Consider the following 19,877-nt stretch of genomic DNA (forward strand, 5'->3'; position numbering starts at 1 on the left):
GCCAAATATCACCACCATACAGCACCATCATCCATCTCATACTGCCATACAATGCCAAATATCACCACCATACAGTACCCTCATCCATCTCATTATCCTGCCAAACAATGCACAATATCACCGCCATATATTATCCTCATCCATCCTATCATACTACCATACAATGCCAAATATAACCACCATACAGTATCCTTATTCATCTCATACTGCCATAAAATACCAAACATCACCAATAAACAGTATGCTCATCCTTTTCATTATACTGCCATACAATGCCAAATACCACCAACATACAGTACCCTCATCCATCTCATTATACTGCCATACAGTGCCAAATACCACCATACAGTACCCTCATCCATCTCACTATACTGCCAGTTATTACCATCATACAGTGCCCTCATTAATCTCATCATACTGCCATACAATGCCAAATATCACCATACAGCACCCTCATCCATCTCATTACACTGCCATACAATTCCAAATATCACCACTATACAGCACCCTCATCCATCTCATTATACTGCCATACAATGCCAAATATAACCATCATACAGCACCCTCACTCATCTCATCATACTGCCATACAATGGCAAATATCCCCACCATACAGCACCCTCATTCATCATATTATACTGCCATACAATTCCAAATATCACCACAATACAGTGCCCTCATCCATCTCATCATACTGCCATACAATGCCAAATATCACCACCATAATGTGACCTCATCCATCTCATCTTACTGCCATACAATACCAAATATCACCTTCATGCAGCACCCTCAGCCAACTCATTATACTGCCATACAATGCCATATATCACCACTATACAGCATCCTCATCCATCTCATCATACTACCATACAATGCCAAATATAACCTCCATACAGTACCCTCATTCATCTCATACTGCCATACAATGCGAAATACCACCATACAGTACCCTCATCCATCTCATTATACTGCCCTACAATGCCAAATATCACCACCATACAGTAGCCTCATCCATCTCATTATACTGCCAAACAATGCCAAAAATCACCACAAAACATTGCCCTCATTCATCTCATCATACCGCCAAATATAGCCACTGTACAGCACCCTCACTCATCTCATTATACTGACATTTAATACCATACAGCATCCTCATCCATCTCATCATACTGCCATACAATGCCAAATATTACCACCATACAGCACCCTGATGCAGCTCATTATACTGACATACAATGCTAAATATCTCCACCACACAGCAACCTCATCCATCTCATTATACTGCCATACAATGCCAAATATCACCCCTATACAGCACCCTCATCCATCTCATCATACTGCCATACAATGCCAAATATCACCACCGTACAGCACCCTCATTCATCTCATTATACTGCCATACAGTGCCAAATATCACCACCATACAGTCCCTTCATCCATCTCATCAGTGTCATACAATAGCAAATATCACTACCATAGTGTACCCTCATCCATCTCATCACACTACCATACAATGCCAAATAACCCCACCATACAGTGCTCTCATTAATCTCATCATACTGTCATACAATGCCAAATACCACCACCATATAGTACCCTCATCCATCTCATCATACTGCCATACAATGCCAAATATCACAACTATACATCACCCTCATCCATCTAATCATACTTCCATACAATGCCAAATATCACTACCATACAGCTCCCTCATTCATCTCATTATACCGCCAGTGCCACATATCACCACCATACAGTACCCTCATCCAGCTCATCATAGTGTCATACAATACCAAATATCAACACCATACAGCACCCTCATCAATCTCATCATACTGCCATACAATGGCAAATATCATCACTATACAGCACCCTCATTCATCTCATTATACCGCCATACAGTGCCAAATATCACCATCATAGAGTACCCTCATTCATCTCATAATACTGTACTAAAATGCCAAATATAACCGTCATACAGTATCCTCATCTGTCTCATCATACTACCATACAATGCCAAATATAACCTCCATACAGTACCCTCATTCATCTCATACTGCCATACAATGCGAAATACCACCATACAGTACCCTCATCCATCTCATTATACTGCCCTACAATGCCAAATATCACCACCATACAGTAGCCTCATCCATCTCATTATACTGCCAAACAATGCCAAAAATCACCACAAAACATTGCCCTCATTCATCTCATCATACCGCCAAATATAGCCACTGTACAGCACCCTCACTCATCTCATTATACTGACATTTAATACCATACAGCATCCTCATCCATCTCATCATACTGCCATACAATGCCAAATATTACCACCATACAGCACCCTGATGCAGCTCATTATACTGACATACAATGCTAAATATCTCCACCACACAGCAACCTCATCCATCTCATTATACTGCCATACAATGCCAAATATCACCCCTATACAGCACCCTCATCCATCTCATCATACTGCCATACAATGCCAAATATCACCACCGTACAGCACCCTCATTCATCTCATTATACTGCCATACAGTGCCAAATATCACCACCATACAGTCCCTTCATCCATCTCATCAGTGTCATACAATAGCAAATATCACTACCATAGTGTACCCTCATCCATCTCATCACACTACTATACAATGCCAAATAACCCCACCATACAGTGCTCTCATTAATCTCATCATACTGTCATACAATGCCAAATACCACCACCATATAGTACCCTCATCCATCTCATCATACTGCCATACAATGCCAAAAATCACAACTATACATTACCCTCATCCATCTAATCATACTTCCATACAATGCCAAATATCACTACCATACAGCTCCCTCATTCATCTCATTATACCGCCAGTGCCACATATCACCACCATACAGTACCCTCATCCAGCTCATCATAGTGTCATACAATACCAAATATCAACACCATACAGCACCCTCATCAATCTCATCATACTGCCATACAATGGCAAATATCATCACTATACAGCACCCTCATTCATCTCATTATACCGCCATACAGTGCCAAATATCACCATCATAGAGTACCCTCATTCATCTCATAATACTGTACTAAAATGCCAAATATAACCGTCATACAGTATCCTCATCTGTCTCATCATACTACCATACAATACCAAATATCACCACCATCCAGTGCCCTCATCCATCTCATTATCCTGCCAAACAATGCACAATTTCACCGCCATACATTATCCTCATCCATCCTATACTACCATACAATGCCAAATATCCCCACTAAACACTACCCTCATCCATCTCATCATACTACCATAAAATGCCAAATAACACCACTATACGGCACCCCCATCCATCTCATTATACTGCTATACAACTCCAAATATCACCACTATACAGCACCCTCATCCATCTCATTATGCTGCCATACAAAGCCAAATATCACCATCATACAGTGCCCTCATTCATCTCATCATACTGTAATACAATGCCAGATACCACCACCATACAGCACCCTCATGTATCTTATTATACTTCCATACTGTGCCAAATATCACCACTGTACAGTACCCTCATCCATCTTATCATAGTGTCATACAATACCAAATATCAACACCATACAGCACCCTCATTCATCTCATCATACTATCATACAATGCCAAATAACACAACCATACAGCACCCTCATCCATCTCATCATACAGCCATACAATGGCAAATATCACAACTATACATCACCCTCATCCATCTCATCATACTGCCATACAATGCCAAATATCACTACCATACAGCTCCCTCATTCATCTCATTATACTGCCATACAGTGCCAAATATCACCATCATAGAGTACCCTCATTCATCTCATCATACTGTAATACAATGCCAAATACCACCACTATACAGCACCCTCATCCATCTCATCATACTGCCATACAATTCCAAATATCACCAACATACAGAACCCTCATCTATCTCATCATACTACCATACAATGCCAAATAACATACCATACAGCACCCTAATCCATCTCATCATACTGCCATACAATGCCAAATATAACCGTCATACAGTATTCTCATCTATCTCATCATACTACCATACAGTGCCAAATATCACCACCATACAGTGCACTCATCCATCTCATTATCCTGCCAAACAATGCACAATATCACCGCCATACATTATCCTCATCCATCCTATCATACTACCATACAATGCCAAATATAACCACCATACAGTACCCTTATTCATCTCATACTGCCATAAAATACCAAACATCACCACTAAACAGTATGCTCATCCTTTTCATTATACTGCCATACAATGCCAAATACCACCAGCATACAGCACCCTCATCAATCTCATCATACTGCCATACAATGGCAAATATCACCACTATACAGCACCCTCATTCATCTCATTATACCGCAATACAGTGACAAATATCACCATCATAGAGTACCCTCATTCATCTCATAATACTGTAATACAATGCCAAATATAACCGTCATACAGTATCCTCATCTGTCTCATCATACTACCATACAATACCAAATATCACCACCATACAGTGCCCTCATCCATCTCATTATGATGCCAAACAATGCACAATTTCACCGCCATACATTATCCTCATCCATCCTATCATACTCATACAATGCCAAATATCCCCACTAAACACTACCCTCATCCATCTCAACATACTAACATACAATGCCAAATAACACCACTATACGGCACCCCCATCCATCTCATTATACTGCCATACAACTCCAAATATCACCACTATACAGCACCCTCATCCATCTCATTATACTGCCATACAAAGCCAAATATCACCATCATACAGTGCCATCATTCATCTCATCATTCTGTAATACAATGCCAAATACCTCCACCATACAGCACCCTCATGAATCTTATTATACTGCCATACAGTGCCAAATATCACCACTGTACAGTACCCTCATCCATCTTATCATAGTGTCATACAATACCAAATATCAACACCATACAGCACCCTCATTCATCTTATCATACTACCATACAATGCCAAATAACACAACCATACAGCACCCTCATCCATCTCATCATACAGCCATACAATGCCAAATATCACAACTATACATCACCCTCATCCATATCATCATACTGCCATACAATTCCAAATATCACTACCATACAGCACCCTCATCCATCTCATCATACAGCCATACAATGCCAAATATCACCACCATACAGCACCCTCATCCATTTCATCATACTGCCATACAATGCGAAATAAAACCACCATAGAGTATCCTCATCTATCTTATCATGCTACCATACAATGGCAAATATCACCACCATACAGTGCCCCCATCCATCTCATTATCCTGCCAAACAATGCACAATATCACCGCTATACAGTATCCTCATCCATCCTATCATACTAACATACAATGCCAAATATAACCACCATACAGTACCCTAATTCATCTCAGACTGCCATACAATACCATATATCAACACCATACAATACCCTCATCCATCTCATCATACTACCATACAATGCCAAATAACACAACCATACAGCACCCTCATCCATTTCATCATACTGCCATACAATGCCAAATAAAACCGCCATACAGTATACGCATCTATCTCATCATACTACCATACAATGGCAAATATCACCACCATACAGCACCCTCATCCATTTCATCATACTGCCATACAATGCCAAATAAAACCGCCATACAGTATCGTCATCTATCTCATCATACTACCATACAATAGCAAATATCACCACCATACAGTGCCCCCATCCATCTCATTATCCTGCCAAACAATGCACAATATCACCGCCATACAGTATCCTCATCCATCCTATCATACTAACATACAATGCCAAATATAACCACCATACAGTACCCTCATTCATCTCAGACTGCCATACAATACCAAATATCACCACCATACAGTACCCGCATCCATCTCATTATACTGCCCTACAATGCCAAATATTATCATACTGTAAGGGCAGGAAGGAGGTGAAGGGAAAGTGAGCCCTAATCTACCCACCGCCCTGTCCCTGCCTACTTGCAACGACCCGCCCTAGGCGACGGGGTACAACTGGGCGGCGGTCCCTACGCTGTCTAAGTGCACGGGAGAACAAACAGGGAACACGCAAGGGAAGGGGCAGTCGCCCACGGAACGCCACGGGGAAACGGGGCGGTGAATGAGTAGTCCGGACCAGGATGAAGTGGAGTATACCCAAGTGAGCACGGAGGAGGAAGCAAGCCAGAGGCAAAGCAAAGCAGGTTAAGCGGAACTGCAGCAAGGCAGAAGCACGGCAGAAGCAGGCTGGAGCAAGCAGCAGTGGGCCAGGAATCCAGAAGAATTACAAGCACTGAGGAGGAGAACACAGCAGGTAATAAAGGGCAGGGGGCGGAGCTAACTCCGACTGACCAGGCCGCGATAGGCTCTCCCACTCCTGAGCCTGCCACCCTGGTTGGTGGGAGATGGTGTCAGTCGAACAGGTCTAGCCTCAGGTGTGGATTGATTAATCCCAGGAGTATACCTAGACGTAGTACCTGGCAGATCCCTAACAGTACTCCCCCTTTTATGAGGGGCCACCGGACCCTTACTAAGAGGTCCCGGTTTAGTAGGGAAGAGAAGGTGGAACCTCCTGATCAATACCCCAGCGTGAACATCACGGGCAGGTACCCAAGTCCTCTCCTCCGGCCCGTATCCTCTCCAATGGACCAGGTACTGGAGGGAGCCCTGGACAATCCTACTGTCCATAATCTTGGCCACCTCGAATTCCACCCCCTCAGGGGTGAGAACGGGAACAGGAGGTTTCCTCGAGGGGGACCAGGACGGGGAGCAGCGTTTAAGGAGGGAGGCATGGAAGACGTCATGTATGCGAAAGGATGGGGGCAGCTCCAGACGGAAGGATACAGGGTTGAGGACTTCAATGATCTTATAAGGTCCAATAAATCGGGGAGCAAACTTCCTGGACGGGACCTTAAGGCGCAAGTTCCTGGACGACAACCAGACCAAATCCCCGACGACAAACCGGGGGTTAGCAGAACGTCTACTATCCGCCTGAATCTTTTGTGCGCTCTGGGACGCCTCTAGGTTCTTCTGAACCTGGGCCCAGACAGTGCACAGTTCCCGATGAACATCCTCTACCTCAGGATTATTGGAACAACCAGGGGAAACGGAGGAGAACCTTGGGTTAAACCCGAAATTACAGAAAAACGGGGAGACCCCTGACGAGTTACTGACCTGGTTATTCAGGGAAAATTCAGCAAGGGGAAGGAATGAGACCCAATCGAATTGACAGTCAGAGATGAAACACCTTAAATATTGTTCCAGGGATTGGTTAGTCCTTTCCGTTTGGCCATTAGTTTCGGGATGGAAGGCGGAGGAGAAGGACAGATCAATCTCCAACTTTTTACAAAAAGCTTTCCAAAATAAGGAAACAAATTGTACCCCCCTGTCAGAAACGATATTGACTGGGGCCCCATGGAGACGCAGGATGTGTTTCACAAACAAAGAAGCTAACGTCTTGGCGTTAGGTAGCTTCTTAAGGGGCACAAAGTGGCACATCTTGCTGAAGCGGTCTACTACCACCCACACCACCGACTTGTCCTGAGATGGAGGCAAATCAGTGATAAAATCCATGGAGATATGGGTCCAAGGTCTCTGGGGAATGGGCAAGGAACGTAGTAGGCCCGCAGGTCGGGACCTAGGGGTTTTGGACCTAGCGCAAACCTCACAAGCGGCGACGTAAGCCCTAACGTCTTTAGGCAACCCAGGCCACCAATAGTTTCTGGTAATGAGGTGTTTGGTGCCCAAGATGCCAGGATGACCAGATAGAGCGGAGTCATGGTTTTCCCTGAGTACCCTTAGCCGGTATTGCAGGGGAACAAACAGTTTGTCCCCCGGGACGTTCCCGGGAGCTGCACCCTGATCAGCCGCGATATCAGAAGCCAAATCAGAATCCGTGGCAGAAACGATTATACCAGGGGGTAAAATACAAGCAGGATCCTTCTCGGAAGGAGGATTGGCCATGAAACTACGTGACAGGGCATCAGCCTTAATATTCTTGGACCCAGCCCTATAGGTAACCAAGAAATTAAATCTGGTAAAGAATAGTGCCCACCGAGCTTGTCTAGGATTAAGCCTCCGGGCCGATTCTAGGAAAACCAGATTCTTGTGATCCGTAAGGACCGTTACCTGGTGTCTGGCCCCCTCCAGGAAGTGCCGCCACTCTTCAAAAGCCCATTTAATGGCTAGAAGTTCGCGGTTGCCAATATCATAATTACTCTCCGTGGGCGAAAACTTCCTAGAGAAGTAAGCACAGGGGCGGAGATGGGTGAGGGAGCTGGTACCCTGGGACAAGACGGCCCCCACTCCCTCCTCGGATGCGTCAACCTCCACAATAAATGGCTCCTCTTGGTTGGGCTGAATCAGCACGGGGGCCGAGATAAAGCACTTCTTGAGGGTCTCAAAGGCCTGGACTGCCTCAGGGGGCCAATGGAGGACATCAACACCCTTGCGAGTAAGGTCCGTAAGAGGCTTAGCGACGACCGAGAAGTTGGCAATAAATCTCCTGTAATAGTTGGCGAACCCTAAAAAACACTGTAACGCCTTAAGGGAGGCAGGTTGGACCCATTCCGCCACAGCCTGAACCTTGGCAGGGTCCATGCGGAATTCATGAGGAGTGAGGATTTGCCCTAAAAATGGTATCTCCTGTACCCCAAAGACACATTTTTCAGTCTTAGCAAACAGATTATTCTCCCGAAGGACCTGGAGCACCTTCCTGACATGCTCCACGTGGGAGGACCAGTCCTTGGAAAACACCAGTATGTCATCAAGGTACACAACAAGAAAATTACCCAGGTAATCTCTCAGGATTTCATTAATAAAATTCTGGAAGACAGCAGGGGCATTACACAACCCAAAGGGCATGACCAGGTATTCGAAATGACCCTCGGGTGTGTTGAACGCAGTTTTCCACTCATCCCCCTCTTTGATGCGGATAAGGTTATATGCCCCCCGTAGATCGAACTTAGAAAACCATTGGGCTCCCTGAACCTGATTAAAAAGATCCGGAATCAAAGGAAGTGGGTACTGGTTCCTTACGGTGACCTTATTCAGGTTACGATAATCAATGCACGGCCTAAGACCACCATCCTTCTTCCCCACGAAGAAGAAGCCAGCACCTACAGGAGAAGTCGAGGGGCGAATGAAACCCTTGGCCAAGCATTCTTGGATATACACCCTCATAGCTTCACGTTCAGGACATGAAAGATTAAATATCCTACCCTTAGGAAGCTTGGCACCAGGCACCAAATCGATGGCGCAATCGTAATCTCTATGGGGGGGCAACACCTCGGAGGCCTCCTTAGAAAACACATCGGCGAAGTCCTGAACAAACTCAGGTAGCGTGTTTACCTCCTCCCGGGGAGAAATAGAGTTAACAGAAAGACATGACATAAGACATTCGCTACCCCATTTGGTGAGATCCCCAGTATTCCAATCAAACGTGGGATTATGCAACTGCAACCAGGGAAGACCTAATACCAGATCAGACGATAATCCCTGCATCACCAGTACAGAGCACTGCTCCAAATGCATGGAGCCAACCAGGAGTTCAAAAACAGGAGTATGCTGAGTAAAATAACCATTAGCAAGGGGAGTTGAGTCGATACCTCCAACAGGGATAGGATAAGGCAAATCAATAAATGGCATCTTTAGAGACATAGCAAATTCCACAGACATGATATTAGCAGATGAGCCAGAATCCACGAAAGCACTGCCCGTGGCAGACCGGCCAGCAAACGAGACCTGAAAGGGAAGCAAAATTTTATTGCGTTTCACATTAACGGGAAATACCTGTGCGCCCAAGTGACCTCCCCGATGATCACTTAGGCGCGGAAGTTTTCCGGCTTTTTATTCTTGCGCCTGGGACAGGTGTTCAGAAGATGCTTGTCGTCCCCACAGTAGAAGCAGAGACCATTCATTCTGCGAAACTCCCTACGTTGTTGAGGGGACATGGAGGCCCCGAGTTGCATAGGTACCTCCAAGTCCTCCGTGGAGGGGCGAGGAGACGGGACCTCGGGGGGAATCGCAGAAAAGTCAGAGGGGAGCACAGTGAAGCGTTCAAGCTGACGTTCCCTGAGACGTCGGTCAAGTCGTACTGCTAGGGCCATAACCTGATCAAGGGAGTCAGAAGAGGGGTAGCTAACCAGCAGATCCTTCAGGGCGTCAGATAATCCTAACCTAAACTGGCACCTTAGGGCCGGATCGTTCCATCGAGAAGCTACGCACCACTTTCTAAAATCAGAACAGTATTCCTCCACCGGTCTCCTACCCTGACGTAAGGTCACCAGCTGACTCTCGGCTAAAGCAGTCCTGTCAGTCTCGTCGTAAATGAGTCAGAGGGCAGAGAAAAAACGATCAACAGAGGAAAGTTCAGGGGCGTCAGGAGCCAAGGAGAAGGCCCACTCTTGGGGCCCTTCCTGGAGTCGGGATATGATGATACCCCCCCGGCTGGTTCTCGGAACCTGAGGAGTGGGGTTTTAGGCGGAAATACAGTCTGCAACTCTCCCGGAAGGAGAGAAATGTCTTACGGTCCCCTGAGAACCGGTCAGGTAACTTGAGGTCGGGTTCTAGAGGTGAGGTGAGGGGAACTACCAAGGCAGCGTCACCCTGGTTGACCCTCTGGGCCAGGGCCTGGACCTGTAGGGAGAGGCCCTGCATCTGCTGGGCCAGGGTCTCAAGGGGGTCCATGATAGTGTCAGCGTAGGAGAAATGGTAGACTAGGTATGGGCTTGTAATTATGTAATGGCAGGAAGGAGGTGAAGGGAAAGTGAGCCCTAATCTACCCACCGCCCTGTCCCTGCCTACTTGCAACGACCCGCCCTAGGCGAAGGGGTACAACTGGGCGGCGGTCCCTACGCTGTCTAAGTGCACGGGAGAACAAACAGGGAACACGCAAGGGAAGGGGCAGTCGCCCACGGAACGCCACGGGGAAACGGGGCGGTGAATGAGTAGTCCGGACCAGGATGAAGTGGAGTATACCCAAGTGAGCACGGAGGAGGAAGCAAGCCAGAGGCAAAGCAAAGCAGGTTAAGCGGAACTGCAGCAAGGCAGAAGCACGGCAGAAGCAGGCTGGAGCAAGCAGCAGTGGGCCAGGAATCCAGAAGAATTACAAGCACTGAGGAGGAGAACACAGCAGGTAATAAAGGGCAGGGGGCGGAGCTAACTCCGACTGACCAGGCCGCGATAGGCTCTCCCACTCCTGAGCCTGCCACCCTGGTTGGTGGGAGATGGTGTCAGTCGAACAGGTCTGGCCTCAGGTGTGGATTGATTAATCCCAGGAGTATACCTAGACGTAGTACCTGGCAGATCCCTAACACATACGGTACACTCATTCATCTCATCACACTGCCATACAATGCCAAATACCACAATACAGTACCCTCATCCATCTCATTATACTGACCTACAATACTAAATATCACCACCAAACAGCACCCTCATTCATCTCATCATACTGCCATACAATTTCAAATATCACCAACATACAGAACCCTCATCTATCTCATCATACTACCATACAATGCCAAATAACATACCATACAGCACCCTCATCCATCTCATCATACTGCCATACAATGCCAAATATAACCGTCATACAGTATTCTCATCTATCTCATCATACTACCATACAATGCCAAATATCACCACCATACAGTGCCCTCATCCATCTCATTATCCTGCCAAACAATGCACAATATCACCGCCATACATTATCCTCATCCATCCTATCATACTACCATACAATGCCAAATATAACCACCATACAGTACCCTTATTCATCTCATACTGCCATAAAATACCAAACATCACCACTAAACAGTATGCTCATCCTTTTCATTATACTGCCATACAATGCCAAATACCACCAACATACAGCACCCTCATCAATCTCATCATACTGCCATACAATGGCAAATATCGCCACTATACAGCACCCTCATACATCTCATTATACCGCCATACAGTGCCAAATATCACCATCATAGAGTACCCTCATTCATCTCATAATACTGTAATACGATGCCAAATATAACCGTCATACAGTATCCTCATCTGTCTCATCATACTACCATACAATACCAAATATCACCACCATACAGTGCCCTCATCCATCTCATTATCCTGCCAAACAATGCACAATTTCACCGCCATACATTATCCTCATCCATCCTATCATACTACCATACAATGCCAAATATCCCCACTAAACACTACCCTCATCCATCTCATCATACTACCATACAATGCCAAATAACACCACTATATGGCACCCCCATCCATCTCATTATACTGCCATACAACTCCAAATATCACCACTATACAGCACCCTCATCCATCTCATTATACTGCCATACAAAGCCAAATATCACCATCATACAGTGCCCTCATTCATCTCATCATACTGTAATACAATGCCAAATACCACCACCATACAGCACCCTCATGTATCTTATTATACTGCCATACAGTGCCAAATATCACCACTGTACAGTACCCTCATCCATCTTATCATAGTGTCATACAATACCAAATATCAACACCATACAGCACACTCATTCATCTCATCATACTACCATACAATGCAAAATAACACAACCATACAGCACCCTCATCCATCTCATCATAAAGCCATACAATGCCAAATATCACCACCATACAGCACCCTCATCCATTTCATCATACTGCCATACAATGCGAAATAAAACCGCCATACAGTATCCTCATCTATCTTATCATGCTACCATACAATGGCAAATATCACCACCATACAGTACCCTAATTCATCTCAGACTGCCATAGAATACCATATATCAACACCATACAATACCCTCATCCATCTCATCATACTACCATACAATGCCAAATAACACAAACATACAGCACCCTCATCCATTTCATCATACTGTCATACAATGCCAAATAAAACCGCCATACAGTATACTCATCTATCTCATCATACTACCATACAATGGCAAATATCACCACCATACAGCACCCTCATCCATTTCATCATACTGCCATACAATGCCAAATAAAACCGCCATACAGTATCGTCATCTATCTCATCATACTACCATACAATGGCAAATATCACCACCATACAGCACCCTCATTCATCTCATCATACTGCCATACAATTCCAAATATCACCAACATACAGAACCCTCATCTATCTCATCATACTACCATACAATGCCAAATAACATACCATACAGCACCCTCATCCATCTCATCATACTGCCATACAATGCCAAATATAACCGTCATACAGTATTCTCATCTATCTCATCATACTACCATACAATGCCAAATATCACCACCATACAGTGCCCTCATCCATCTCATTATCCTGCCAAACAATGCACAATATCACCGCCATACATTATCCTCATCCATCCTATCATACTACCATACAATGCCAAATATAACCACCATACAGTATCCTTATTCATCTCATACTGCCATAAAATACCAAACATCACCACTAAACAGTATGCTCATCCTTTTCATTATACTGCCATACAATGCCAAATACCACCAACATACAGTACCCTCATCCATCTCATTATACTGCCATACAATGCCAAATACCATCATACAGCACCCTCATCCATCTCATTACACTGCCATACAATTCCAAATATCACCACTATACAGCACCCTCATCCATCTCATCATACTGTAATACAATGCCAAATACCACCACCATACAGCACCCCCATGCATCTTATTATACTGCTATAAAGTGCCAAATATCACCACTGTACAAAACCCTCATCCATCTCATAATAGTGTCATACAATACCAAATATCAACACCATACAATACCCTCATCCATCTCATCATACTACCATACAATTCCAAATAACACAACCATACAGCACCCTCATCCATTTCATCATACTGCCATACAATGCCAAATAAAACCGACATACAGTATCCTCATCTATCTCATCATACTACCATACAATGGCAAATATCACCACCATACAGTGCCCCCATCCATCTCATTATCCTGCAAAACAATGCACAATATCACCGCCATACAGTATCCGCATCCATCCTATCATACTAACATACAATGCCAAATATAACCACCATATAGTACCCTCATTCATCTCAGACTGCCATACAATACCAAATATCACCACTATACAGTATCCTCATCCATTTCATTATACTGCCATACAATACCAAACATCACCACCATACAGTACCCGCATCCATCTCATTATACTGCCCTACAATGCCAAATACCATCATACCGTTCACTCATTCATCTCATCACACTGCCATACAATGCCAAATACCACAATACAGTACCCTCATCCATCTCATTATACTGCCCTACAATACTAAATATCACCACCATACAGTACCCTCATTCATCTCATCATTCTGTGATACAATGCCAAATAAAACCACCATACAGCACCCTCATCCATTTCATTATACTGCCATACAATGCCAAATATCACCACTATACAGCACCCTCATTGATCTCATCATACTGCCATACAATGACAGATATCACCACTATACAGCACCCTCATCCATCTCATCATACTGCCATACAATGCCAAATATCACAACAATAAAACACCCTCATTTATCTCATTATACCGCCATACAGTGCCAAATATCACCACCATAGTCCCCTCATCCATCTCTCTATACTACCATACAATGCCAAATACCACCACCATACAGAACCCACATCGTTCTCAACATACTGCCATACAAATGCCAAATATCACCACCATACAGTGCCCTCATCCAACTTATTATCATGCCAAACAATACCAAATATCACCACCATACAGTATCCTCAACCATCTCATTATACTACAATATAATGCCAAATATAACCACCATACAGTACCCTCATTCATCTTATACTGCCATACAATGCGAAATACCACCACCATAAAGCACCCTCATTTATCTCATTATAACGCCATTTAGTGCCAAATATCACCACCATACAGTACCCTCATCCATCTCATCATTGTGTCATACAAAACCATACAGCACCCTCATCCTTCTCATCATACTGCCATACAATGCCAAATATCACCACCATACAGCACCCTTATCCATCTCATTATTGTGATGGCAGGAAGGAGGTGAAGGGAAAGTGAGCCCTAATCTACCCACCGCCCTGTCCCTGCCTACTTGCAACGACCCGCCCTAGGCGACGGGGTACAACTGGGCGGCGGTCCCTACGCTGTCTAAGTGCACGGGAGAACAAACAGGGAACACGCAAGGGAGGGGCAGTCGCCCACGGAACGCCGCGAGGAAACGGGGCGGTGAATGAGTAGTCCAGACCAGGATGAAGTGGAGTATACCCAAGTGAGCACGGAGGAGGAAGCAAGCCAGAGGCAAAGCAAAGCAGGTTAAGCGGAACTGCAGCAAGGCAGAAGCACGGCAGAAACAGGCTGGAGCAAGCAGCAGTGGGCCAGGAATCCAGAAGAATTACAAGCACTGAGGAGGAGAACACGGCAGGTGATAAAGGGCAGGGGGCGGAGCTAACTCCGATTGACCAGGCCGCGATAGGCTCTCCCACTCCTGAGCATGCCACCCTGGTTGGTGGGAGATGGTGTCAGTCGAACAGGTCTGGCCTCAGGTGTGGATTGATTAATCCCAGGAGTATACCTAGACGTAGTACCTGGCAGATCCCTAACAATTATACTAACATACAATGCCAAATATCAACCACCATACAGTACCCTCATCCATCTCATTATACTGCCATACAATGCCAAATATCACCACCATACAGCACCCTCAACCATCTCATTATACTAACATACAATGCCAAATATCAACCACCATTCAGTACCCTCATCCATCTCATCATTCTGCCATACAATGCCAAATAACACCACTATACAGCACCCTCATCCATCTCATCATACTGCCATACAATGCCAAATATCACCACCATATATCACCCTCATTCATCTCATTATACTGCAATACAGTGCCAAATATCACCATCATACAGCACCATCATTCATCTTATTATACTGCCCTACAATGCTAAATATCACCACCGTACAGCACCCTCATCCATACTATTATACTGCCATACAATACCAAATATCACCACCATACAGCACCCTCATCCATCTCATCATACTGCCATATAATACCAATTATCACCACCATACAGTACCCTCATCCATCTCATCATACTGCCATACAATGCCAAATATTACCACCATACAGTCCCCTCATCCATCTCATCAAAGTGTCATACAATACCAAATATCACCACCATACTGTACCTTCATCCATCTCACCATACTAACATACAATGCCAAAGATCACCACCATACAGTATCCTCATCCATCTCATCATACTACCATACAATGCCAAATATAACCACCATACAGTACCCTCATTCATCTCATACTGCAATACAATGCGAATTACCATCATATAGTACCCTCATCCATATCATTATACTGCCCTACAATGCCAAATATCACCACCACACAGTACCCTCATCCATCTCATTATACTGCCATACAATGCCAAATATCACCACCATACAGTACCCTCATCTATCTAATCATACTGCCATACATACTGCCATACATACTGCCATACAATACAGCACCTCCATCCATCTCATCATACTGCCATACAATGCCAAATAGCACCACCATACAGTACCCTCATCCATCTCATCATACTGCCATGCAATACCAAATATCACCACTATACAGCACCCTTATTCATCTTATCATACTGCCACACAATGCCAAATATCACCACCATACAGTACCCTCATCCATCACATCATACTGCCATACAATACCAAATATCACCTCCATACAGCACCCTCATCCATCTCATTATGCTACCATACAATGCCAAATATAACCACTATACAGCACTATACAGCACCCCTATCCATCTCACTATACTGCCATACAATGCCAAATATCACCACCATACAGTACCCTCATTCATCTTATCATACTGTCATACAATGCCAAATAGCACCACCATACACTACCCTCATCCATCTCATCATACTGCCATACAATGCCAAATATCACCACTATACAGCACCCTCATCCATCTCATCATTATGCCGTACAATGGCAAATATCAACACAATACAGTACCCTCATTCATCTCATTAAACCGCCATATAGTGCCAAATATCACCACCATACAGTACCCTCATCCATCTCATCATAGTGTCATACAATGTCAAATATCACAACCATAAAGCACCCTCATTTATCTTATTATACCGCCATACAGTGCCAAATATCACCACCATAGTCCCCTCATCCATCTCTCTGTACTACCATACAATGCCAAATAACACCACCATACAGAACCCACATCGTTCTCAACATACTACCATACAAATGCCAAATATCACCACCATACAGTGCCCTCATCCAACTTATTATCATGCCAAACAATACCAAATATCACCACCATACAGTATCCTCAAACATCTCATTATACTACAATACAATGCCAAATATAACCACCATACAGTACCCTCATTCATCTCATACTGCCATACAATGCGAAATACCGCCACCATAAAGCACCCTCATTTATCTCATTATAACGCCATTTAGTGCCAAATATCACCACCATACAGTACCCTCATCCATCTCATCATTGTGTCATACAAAACCATACAGCACCCTCATCCTTCTCATCATACTGCCATACAATGCCAAATATCACCACCATGCAGCACCCTTATCCATCTCATTATACTAACATACAATGCCAAATATCAACCACCATACAGTACCCTCATCCATCTCATTATACTGCCATACAATGCCAAATATCACCACCATACAGCACCCTCAACCATCTCATTATACTAACATACAATGCCAAATATCAACCACCATTCAGTACCCTCATCCATCTCATCATTCTGCCATACAATGCCAAATAACACCACTATACAGTACCCTCATCCATCTCATCATACTGTCATACAATGCCAAATACCACCACCATATATCACCCTCATTAATCTCATTATACTGCAATACAGTGCCAAATATCACCATCATACAGCACCCTCATCCATCTCATCATACTGCCATCCAATACCAATTATCACCACCATACAGTACCCTCATCCATCTCAACATACTGCCATACAATGACAAATATTACCACCATATAGTCCCCTCATCCATCTCATCAAAGTGTCATACAATACCAAATATCACCACCATACAGTACCTTCATCCATCTCACCATACTAACATACAATGCCAAATATCACCACCATACAGCACCCTCATCCATCTCATCATACGGCCATACAATGCCATATATCACCGCCATACAGTATCCTCATCCATCTCATCATACTACCATACAATGCCAAATATAACCACCATACAGTACCCTCATTCATCTCATACTGCAATACAATGCGAAATACCATCATATAGTACCCTCATCCATATTATTATACTGCCCTTCAATGCCAAATATCACCACCATACAGTACCCTCATCCATCTCATTATACTGCCATACAATGCCAATTATCACCACCATACAGTACCCTCATCCATCTAATCATACTGCCATACAATACCATACAGCACCCTCATCCATCTCATCATACTGCCATACAATGCCAAATAACACCACCATACAGTACCCTCATCCATCTCATCATACTGCCATGCAATACCAAATATCACCACTATACAGCACCCTTATTCATCTCATCATACTGCCACACAATGCCAAATATCACCACCATACAGTACCCTCATCCATCACATCATACTGCCATACAATACCAAATATCACCTCCATACAGCACCCTCATCCATCTCATTATGCTACCATACAATGCCAAATATAACCACTATACAGCACCCCTATCCATCTCACTATACTGCCATACAATGCCAAATATCACCACCATACAGTACCCTCATTCATCTCATCATACTGCCATACAATGCCAAATATCACCACTATACAGCACCTTCATCCATCTCATCATTATGCCGTACAATGCCAAATATCACCACAATACAGTACCCTCATTTATCTCATTAAACCGCCATATAGTGCCAAATATCACCACCATACAGTACCCTCATCCATCTCATCATAGTGTCATACAATACCAAATATCAACACCATACAGTACCCTCACCCATATCATCATACTGCCATACAATGACAAATAAAACCACCATACAGCACCCTCATCCATCTCATCATGCTGTCATATAGTGCCAAATATCACCACCATACAGTGCCCTTTTCCATCTCATTATCCTGCAAAACAATGCCAAATATCACCGCCATACAGTATCCTCATCCATCTCATCATACAGCCATACAATGCCTCATCCATCTCATTATACTACCATACAATGCCAAATATCACCACCAATACAGTGCACTCATTCATCTCATCATACTGCCATACAATGCCAAATATCACCACTATACATATCCCCATCCATCTCATAATACTGTCATATAATGCCAAATATCACCACCATACAGTACCCTCTTTCATCTTATACTGCCATACCATACCAAATATCACCACCATACAGTACCCTCATCCATCTCATTATACTGTCATACAATGCCAAATTTCACCACCATACAGTACCCTCATCCACCTCATAATACTTCCATGCAATACCAAATATCATCACCATACAATACCCTCATTCATCTCATCATACTGTCATAAAATGCCAAATACCACCACCATACAGTAACTTCATCCATCT

Source organism: Rhinoderma darwinii, chromosome 3 (assembly GCF_050947455.1).
Source record: "Rhinoderma darwinii isolate aRhiDar2 chromosome 3, aRhiDar2.hap1, whole genome shotgun sequence".
Lineage (NCBI taxonomy): Eukaryota > Metazoa > Chordata > Amphibia > Anura > Rhinodermatidae > Rhinoderma > Rhinoderma darwinii.